Source organism: Adiantum capillus-veneris, chromosome 1, assembly GCF_014529385.1.
Source record: "Adiantum capillus-veneris isolate H3 chromosome 1, ASM1452938v2, whole genome shotgun sequence".
Lineage (NCBI taxonomy): Eukaryota > Viridiplantae > Streptophyta > Polypodiopsida > Polypodiales > Pteridaceae > Adiantum > Adiantum capillus-veneris.
In genome coordinates, this window is record NC_140931.1 from 140,486,217 (window position 1) to 140,495,093 (window position 8,877).

Consider the following 8,877-nt stretch of genomic DNA (forward strand, 5'->3'; position numbering starts at 1 on the left):
GTCTGTTTCCTGGGTTCTGCTGGCAACCGTTGTAATACCATTTGACGAAGGTGACGGTTGCGGCTGATGGCCAGCTTGGTCTCCGTAACTGCCATGATCGACGGGCGCTTCGTCAAGTTGGTGCGGTTCTCTCTCTCTCTCTCTCTCTCTCTCTCTCTCTCTCTCTCTCTCTCTCTCTCTCTCTCTCTCTCTCTCTCTCTCTCTCTCTCTCTCTCTCTCTTAAAACAGTGCAAAGGTCTTGAGCAAAACTCTTCGATTCATCATGATGCTGCAAAAATTGACCTAGTACATGGCACCCTTGCGCTTCTTGTCACCACCAATCTCAAAGTGCTTGCATCGATTGATTGGATGCTCAGTTACATGCTTGCAGCTCTGACATTGCAACCTTAACACAATTTTCTTTGTAGTCTTAGCCTTCTTGTGGAAGACCGGCTTTGTTTGGCCACCATAGCTAGATTGCTACCTGTCATAACACCTCTTTCCTTGCACATAGAGAATGTCCTTGCCCTTCTTGTATTGAGTCACCTTATGCAAGGTGTGCTTCTTGCAGTCCTTGCCCTTGCAAAAGGACTTCTTCGTCTTTTGAACGTTCACCATGGCCGTTGGTTTGCTGAAGCAGCATTGACGATCGGAAGGAGATGAGAAGAGCGCTCTCTCTCTCTCTCTCTCTCTCTCTCTCTCTCTCTCTCTCTCTCTCTCTCTCTCTCTCTCTCTCTCTCTCTCTCTCTCTAGCACCGCACGCCCTTAAAGGGAGTTCGAAAAAAACTTTTTGCCAAAAACTTGGCAAACCGACATACGTGACTGACAAGATATTGGAAACCATCACAATCACGGCTAAGGTTTCAACTTCCAGATCAACTAAGGATCATATTATTCCAAATTTGACTTCTAAGTTTCTAAGAGGGTGGAAAGTAAGATCTTTCCTTCAAAACTCTTCAAAAATCAGAACATTGCCTTTATATATTCGCTATTTTATGAATTGGCAAACCTTCACACATTCATTTTGTGAGGAATTGCAGCCATTTATCATCATTGTCATCATCATCATCTACAAGACCCCACATTGCTAGAAACTTTAGCATGTCATTGCCATCACCCCTGCCTAACAACCACACATGCAATGCCCACGTACTTGTATTGAAGTTTGAGAGCCAAGTAATGAGAATACACCATACAATTATCCCCTAGGCAAAACATGACAAATCCACGAGAACTTGCTCAATCAATAAATGCTGTGGGAGAAAATCTCTCTGCAAATGTGCATCAAAGGCTACATTCTTACTATAAGCATCGTTCAATGTTGTGAGCAACCATGATCTCTCTCTAGCACCGCGCGTCGGCGCGCGCCCTTAAAGGGAGTTAACCACGAAAAAAACAAACCGACATATTGTGAAACAACAAAGGTAAATTGATAAAATTTGAAGGTTTTTACACCCAATTACAATATTTTTTTCAAATTTTGTAGGTTTTCTCACCTTCAAAAATAAAATTTAGAGGTAAATTTAAAAATTTGTAGGTGGGATTACACTAAACCTAGGTTTTTTTCGAGCACTCGAGTTCAAGTCTTGAGAAAACACACGACTCTCCTCGATCTTTACAGTCTCTTAGAATAGTTTCCTGCGAAGTTAAAACTTCTTGTTCTTCTCCTCTTTCTCCCTCCCTCCCTCTCTCTCTTTCGCTCTCTCTCTCTCACTCTCTCTCTCCTCGCACCGGCGTACACTTGTGAAGGCAGTCCAAAGCCCTGTTCAAATGAACTGGTTCCCTCTCTCTCTCTCTCTCTCTCTCTCTCTCTCTCTCTCTCTCTCTCTCTCTCTCTCTCTCTCTCTCTCTCTCTCTCTCTCTCTCCCAAAGGTTGCATTAGAGACATTCATGTCTTACATAGCACAAAATAGAATTGGCGATTTGGCCTACGTATGGAGTATTCTTGACGAGTACAACCTCTTCAAGAGGGATGATGACAAGTCAAGGGATGACAACCTCCTTGAACATTTCCTCGGTTTCAATGGCCTGCAACAACTGCTTAAGGATGGATTTGTGGATGTCTTGAGCATGGAGGACTAAGCCATCAAGGCGGATCTCCTCCTTGTTGTTAGTGTAAGTAGTAGACACAAGGGGAGGGGTCTTGTCTGTACGGTGCTTGATGAGAATTTGGCACTTGGGGTTGCTGGAGTTGCGCTAGAAATTCCATGACTAATGCAGACCTCACATCAAAGGCGTTGAACTCGATCTTTACCTTGATTAGATGCTTCAACATCTCTCTCTCTCTCTCTCTCTCTCTCTCTCTCTCTCTCTCTCTCTCTCTCTCTCTCTCTCTCACAGTGCACGACACTGACGTGCACCTTTTGAAGGTTTTCACACTAAATTACACTAAATTTCTCCAAAATTTGTAGGTTTTCTTACCCTCAAATCTAAAATTTAGAGGTAAATCTTAAAATTTTAGGTGGGATCACACTTAACCTAGGTTTTCTGAGCATTAACTATAAATGAGTCATCTTATGTCCTGTGCAAACTGAAGATCTCTCACAAATCTTGCCCACTCTCAAGGTACTCTTTTCCTTTTACATGAACCAAGTGCTCCACAACCCTAAGGAAACAAAATTCACAATTGAGACATTTTATTGGGTCAAAGTAGTTTCAATCAAAATTGTGTTAATTGATTGGACATAATTTATTTATTTTTTTAAAAAATAAAATATTTTAGCGTCTTCAAAATTAAGGATCTTGCATTTTAAAAATTGGTTTATATTTTTATATATTTTAGTGTCTTTAAAATTTAGGATCTGTAAAGCATTTTAGTGTTTTGGACGATTTAGAACTCCAATAATCCATCTTGATTGAGCCTGAAGTCAAGAATGATTAGGGACATAACCATTTATGGACCAGAGCATGGCCACAAGCTTATTTATATGAATTTGCTGCAGCAGACGTGGCAATGGTCATGCTTCCGAGTGTTAAGTGTAATTTCTACCTTAAAGGGGCAAAGACGAGCAATGCCCGTGGTATGCAAGTCCTTGCCTAGAGATTATTAAAGCAATGATCTGTTGCCTTGGATGCTAGAAATTTGGTCAGTCTCAACAATTCATCAATGGCAAAAAAGGGTTTACGAAGTCGATGACAAAAATGGGTTTGCAAAGTCAATGTAAGATGACATGTTTTGGGATTCTACAAAATCAAACAAGCATATGTGTGCAATTAATTAATGATGGCTTACATGATATTAAGCACCGAGTTGTCACACCATGTTTTTGGGGTTGCAAAAAATACATCCCATCCCGTTTGAACCCCATGGGGGTTGTGGAGGGTTATGTTTGGTTTTGCATTTACTTTGCTACATTATCCTCTATAGAGTCACTATTGAGGTCTTGATCTTGATTTTTTTAATTTTATATACTCGCTCGGTTACTTGTTCGCTCGGAAGTACTCGCTCGAGGATTGGGATTCCTCAGTTTTTGATAGAGAAGTGTGCATGTCAAACCCCTTTTTGTGTTTTGTCACAAAAATTGCCATGCTGATGACCTCAAAATATTTGTCAGTGTGCTTTTGAAGCATAATCAAGCCGATGTTTCCAGTCTTGTTGTCGTTTTCCCTTCCCCCCTTCTCTTTCTCCTGCTCTTGCGTTATCCCACAGTGCCGGTAGATTGGATGTGTGTGCCCCACCAGACTAGTGGTGCTTTGTGTAAGAGAGTGAGATTGATCGGTTGTGTGCACGTGTGAGGGTAGCGATGGACTATGGCAGTGGGTGTGAGTTGCATTGTGGTTTGCAAGAGTGTGAGCATTGTGAAGTGTGTAGGCAGTGGCCTTCTAGTGCAAATTATATATTTTGAAGGTGTTTATGAGAGGATAGGGGTATTGTGGATACCCTATAGATAGGCATTTGTGTGTGTAATGGGTGTGTTCCCCCATTCCCCCTCTTCAACGTGAATCTTTTAACTTTTCCCTGTGAGTGCGTGAATGCGGTGAATGTGCAGAGAGAGAGAGAGAGAGAGAGAGAGAGAGAGAGAGAGAGAGAGAGAGAGAGTAGTATGTGGGTGGAGCAACTCAACGCTATGTGTGTGAGAGAGCCCCTTATTCTTCTATCTAGTAAAGAAAAGATGTGTACAAGTAATGGGCGGTCGACTGTCTCTGACGTGTCCGACCAAGGTTAAAGGCACAACGCCTTTACCCCAACAACCTCCCACTTAAATGGGAATGTGTCGATAATTGGTACTACTATAGGATCTAGTAGTATGTACAGTAGGTAAGGAGGAAGCTCGTCTCAACCTATGCCCATTGGCTCTCTCAAAGCCAATGCATGCCCTCATGTAGACTTTAGTGGTGTGCGAAAGCGTATATCTCTACTAGAATCAACATGCATATCCTGTAGGTATTCTGTAATGACCTGCACTGCTCCATGATGCATCATGCTAGTGTGAGTCATAGCACGACTAACAAGCCCAACTACAAACGCTCTGATTGCAGTTGCTATGTTGGGTCTCGACACTAAGAGGTCATACATGAGAGTTCCAAAGACTGATGACAAACGCGTAATCTCTGCCAGCATATCCATGCCAATTGCATCAACGCCATGAGTAGTGACCTCTGCCAGTCTATCTGTAGTAGGTATCTCAACCCTCACTGGATCACCACCAGAACTAGTCACATATGAACGCGTCAATCCTGACTCCAAGGTAGTTGTCACTCCCTCATCATCCATAGGGACTGTATCCTCATATCCTGGCATCACCATATCAACCTCTAGCATGAGCATGTCACAGAACTCCATATCACTCATCTCCATGGTAGGAGGCATCTCTATCGTAAGAGGATCAATCCACTGTGTCTTGCTAGAGCATGGCCGCTCTAACTCTACATCTATAGACATGTCATGCACAACACTCTGGAGCTCATCCCCAAAAGAACATGTCTGCAAAGTCACGGAGATGGAATTGTCTTGCACATGTGACTCCCTGCTCTGCTCTCTAACTTGCAAAGCATCAAAATCCATTACCACCACCAATGACTCCTCTAGTTGTGCACTCAAGGGGCTATTCTGCTCCACATGTCTATCCTCAGACCTTGCATGCACAACGAGCAAAGTGTCATGCTACTCATCAGCAAAGTGTACTCGCCTAGACTAGAAATGTCTATATGGCAATAGACTCACAGAGATTATGGCGTCTTTGACACCAAGAACATATAGAAGAGTTGAAGGAGAATCACGATGACCTTGCGCTATCACAAGCGAGCCTCTCCTCAACAAGTAAGACTCATCAGTCAACTGAACATGACACCCATGATCTCTAAGCTGCAAAATGGAGATCAAAATCCTATGAGCATCAGGCACATATTGAACATCATGGATCACAAGCATACTCCGACTGGAAAAGCGCAAATGAATGTCACCCACACCATGAACACCATCATGTCTCAGAGCTGAATACGTGCTAAACCACTCCCTACAAGGAGTAACATGGTGTAAAGCACTAATGTCCAGTTTCCAATCATGAGACAAAGTCCATGCATGTCTAGGTGAACCTGCAAAAGTAGGAATGTCTACCACACGCGTACTATAAGCAACGACCAAGGGAATCCTCCGTTGTCTCCAACACCTGAAACAACGTCTCCTCATGTGTCCTGGTCTGTCACAATGCCATCAAACCACATGTATGCGCCTTTGAGATCTTCTTGATATTTTTGCCTGAAGAAATGTTTGTAGTAAGCACAAGACTGTACAAAGTCAAGTCGCCAGGGTGCAAAAAACACTCCTTGGCATAATCAGAGTCGGCGGGCTATTGAGCCATAAAATGAGCAAAGCATTACTCCCAAAGCTTCAAGTCATAATAAACTTTGTACTAAGAGTCGTAGTTATTAGGCTTACGCTCAAGCTAGAAGAGTTGAGCATATCTAAAGTCATGTCTCTCATGCTGGATGAGATGAGTATAAGAGTCGAAGTCTATTAACTTACAATTGGTGGAGTGTCATACAGCCCAACACTTACGCATAGCGCATAGTAAGATAAGAGCACATATCCTCGTCAACTAAAACCATTCTTAAAGGGGTGCCAACTTGCAAAGCCATGTCATATGCTTTTATAGCTACAACATCTTTCTGAAGAACACCTCAAAATCCTTCTGGGTGCAGCATATTGTTTTCCATGCATTTCTGTCTATGCATCTATAGGATGTCCACCATTGGATGTATGCATTAGACACTCTTTTTTGCTTCCACCTATGCACCTTGAGTGGACTATAACAGGCAAACCACCCTCTCATATTTGCTACCTTTTTAATTCCATATCTATCAGCAAATAATCCCTTGAGTACTTTATTAATATTTCCCATGCTAATAAGTACTCCAATAATGTGCGTATCCCAAAGGTACTTTTTTCCCACTGGGTTTTTTCCCTTTGGTCATCTAGCTATTAGACCCTGATTTAGATCCTCATCATTTTACTTCTCTTGTACATACTTTTCATAAATAAATAGCAGCCTCATCATTATGCTATTACAACAGGCAAATGCAACATCATCTCTCACATCAGACATATTCGGACCAATCAAGATGTTGCAGCAAATTGAATCTCATCAACAAATTCAACGACAGATGAAGACAATCAGCCCATCAATAACCAATCAAAAACCTTCCACAGTCTCCATGGACACTTCTCAACAGTACCCGAGGACGGGCACTAAAATCGAAAGGTGGGAATGTTAACTGAGCCGACGTTTATTAGAAGGAGCTGCTAAAGATCAAAGCCTTATGAATGCACATCGAAGATGAATATGAAGAAGCAGTGAAGATTGGAGTTACACACTTTTCACATTTTTTTCCAAAATGTCCATGTATTGTAATTTTCCGATTTATTTAGCCATTGTGATAATTTTAACGTGTTACGGGCTCAATTAGAGTTCCAAGATGTAAAGCATAGGTCACTTAGTGTACCTAGGTTGCAGATACAATAAGTGTGGAGCCTCAAAGGTCTTGGGCATCGGACATTACACATTTTAGACCTTGGCTAAGGTATAAAAGCCAACTTTGTAAAGTTTTGATTAAGTTTTGGATAATGAAATACAGTGTGAGCTAATGACACTCACTTCTCTCCTTCTCGCGCTTCCTACTCCCTCCCCGGTTGTCACATTGCAGTCGCATCTGTTGCGTTGCAACCGCAAGTAAGAGCTCTACACATTGACATAAGCATTTCATGGTATTTTGTAGCTTTTGGCATCGCTGACCCATGGACTAATTTCATTATAAGTAGAAATTTAAGTTATAAAATCAAAAACTAAGTATAGGCGGGGTATTGGGGCATCATTGCAAAGCATTTCGATGCATTCTGGGTCGAAAACGACTAGGTCAAAAACTTGCTGCTGTTAATAATCGTGATTTTTGCACTTGACCTAAATTGAGATTTGAGACCATAAGCATGTGTTCTTAGGTCTTATAAACATGTCCTAGAAGTTTTGTCATGTTTGGATGTCGTTTGATGCTGTAACGGATGTGATTTGTTTGCCGATGAGCGATTAGCTTTTGGTGATTTCAGTCATTTGAGTGTAGCCCGAGTTAGATGCGAGTTGTTTGTTGTTTTCCAAGAGATTGACAACCTTTTGTAGCCTCTATGCACTAGTCGAGTCAGCTTCGTCCCATGGATTGACAATTATATTCGTGGTTCTTGCTATGTCTGCAATAAGATAGGAGTGAGGTTAGACACCTGTCCCACACCCACATCTCCCATGCTTGTGGTGAGAGTTGCAAATTATGACAAGTATAATGGGATAATATTTGCATTCAAAAGTTTAATGATCATGCAATTCATTAATTATTGATACAACATGGGTGGAGCAAAAGTGATTTCTCTCAAAGTCAAAAACACTCTCTTACTCTGCATATTGAAGAATGCAAAATAAGACAATTTTTCCTATCTAATGGCTGATCATTTACATCTTTGTTGGTTTTGCATTTTGTAGGAGTTTGAAACTTGCATATACAAAGTGTTTCGGGCAGAAATAACTATTGATCACCCAGTAAGGAAGGGTTACAAGCCGATTTCAGAAGACATGTTTTGAATGTGGCAGTCAAGAAAGACAACCATGACGTAAGCTTATCTCAAAATATGACCCTTCATTTTTAATATGCATGTGCTCTACTATATATTGAGCTAGAGTTTTGGCTTGATACACAGCCAATTTTGGAAGGTTTTGTTGCAGCTACTTTAAGTACCCCCTTTGCAGGGTCGGGAGCATACTCACCTAGATGTCTATGAACAATATGCATTTCTACAATAATTACTACCTAGGTGCTCTACTCATGCTTTGGTCTCCTAATCTGTACATGCTGGGGTGCTCTACTCGCGTTCTGGTCTCCTAATGTGTACATGCTCTTAGTTGCTCGCATTTTAGGTGGTGTTGGGGTTGGACTAGCAGAGTGACAGTAGCTCCTCCTTATGTCTTTGAAGTTTCTCTTGCCTTTGACTAACACATGCTAGTTGCAGGAGAATTCTTTCAACTATACTTAAAATCCTAGTTATCGGTCTTTTGTTTCTTATCATCATCGATCCTCCGTTACAAGCGATGTTCTCTTTGCTACAATGTATGTGTTGAATGTTTGCCTTTGTGATCTTTGTTACGGGCCTTGGACCCATTTCCAACATGATTTGTGCAAATATCTTCCCCACAAGAGTAAGGGGGTTTGGCCCAGGAATTTTCCTAGGAGCTATGTGGATAACAAATGTCTTGGTGATAGAGTGTTTCCCTAAACTAGATTCATCACTTGACATCGCACCAACCGTAGCATTCTTTGCAATTTTCTACTTCATAGCGTGGATATTTGTGCTAGTGAAATTTCTAGAAACAGACATTTCATTGGAAATGATTGTGGAGTTCTTTGGTATGTCTCCTATCG

The 8,877-nt window shown here is 41.6% G+C and overlaps 1 pseudogene; it reads right to left on the minus strand.

The window, feature by feature from the left end:
* Positions 1-227: 227 nt before the first annotated feature.
* On the minus strand, positions 228-633 carry LOC147465691 (large ribosomal subunit protein eL42 pseudogene; annotated as a pseudogene).
* Between the last annotated feature and the right edge of the window lie 8,244 nt (positions 634-8,877).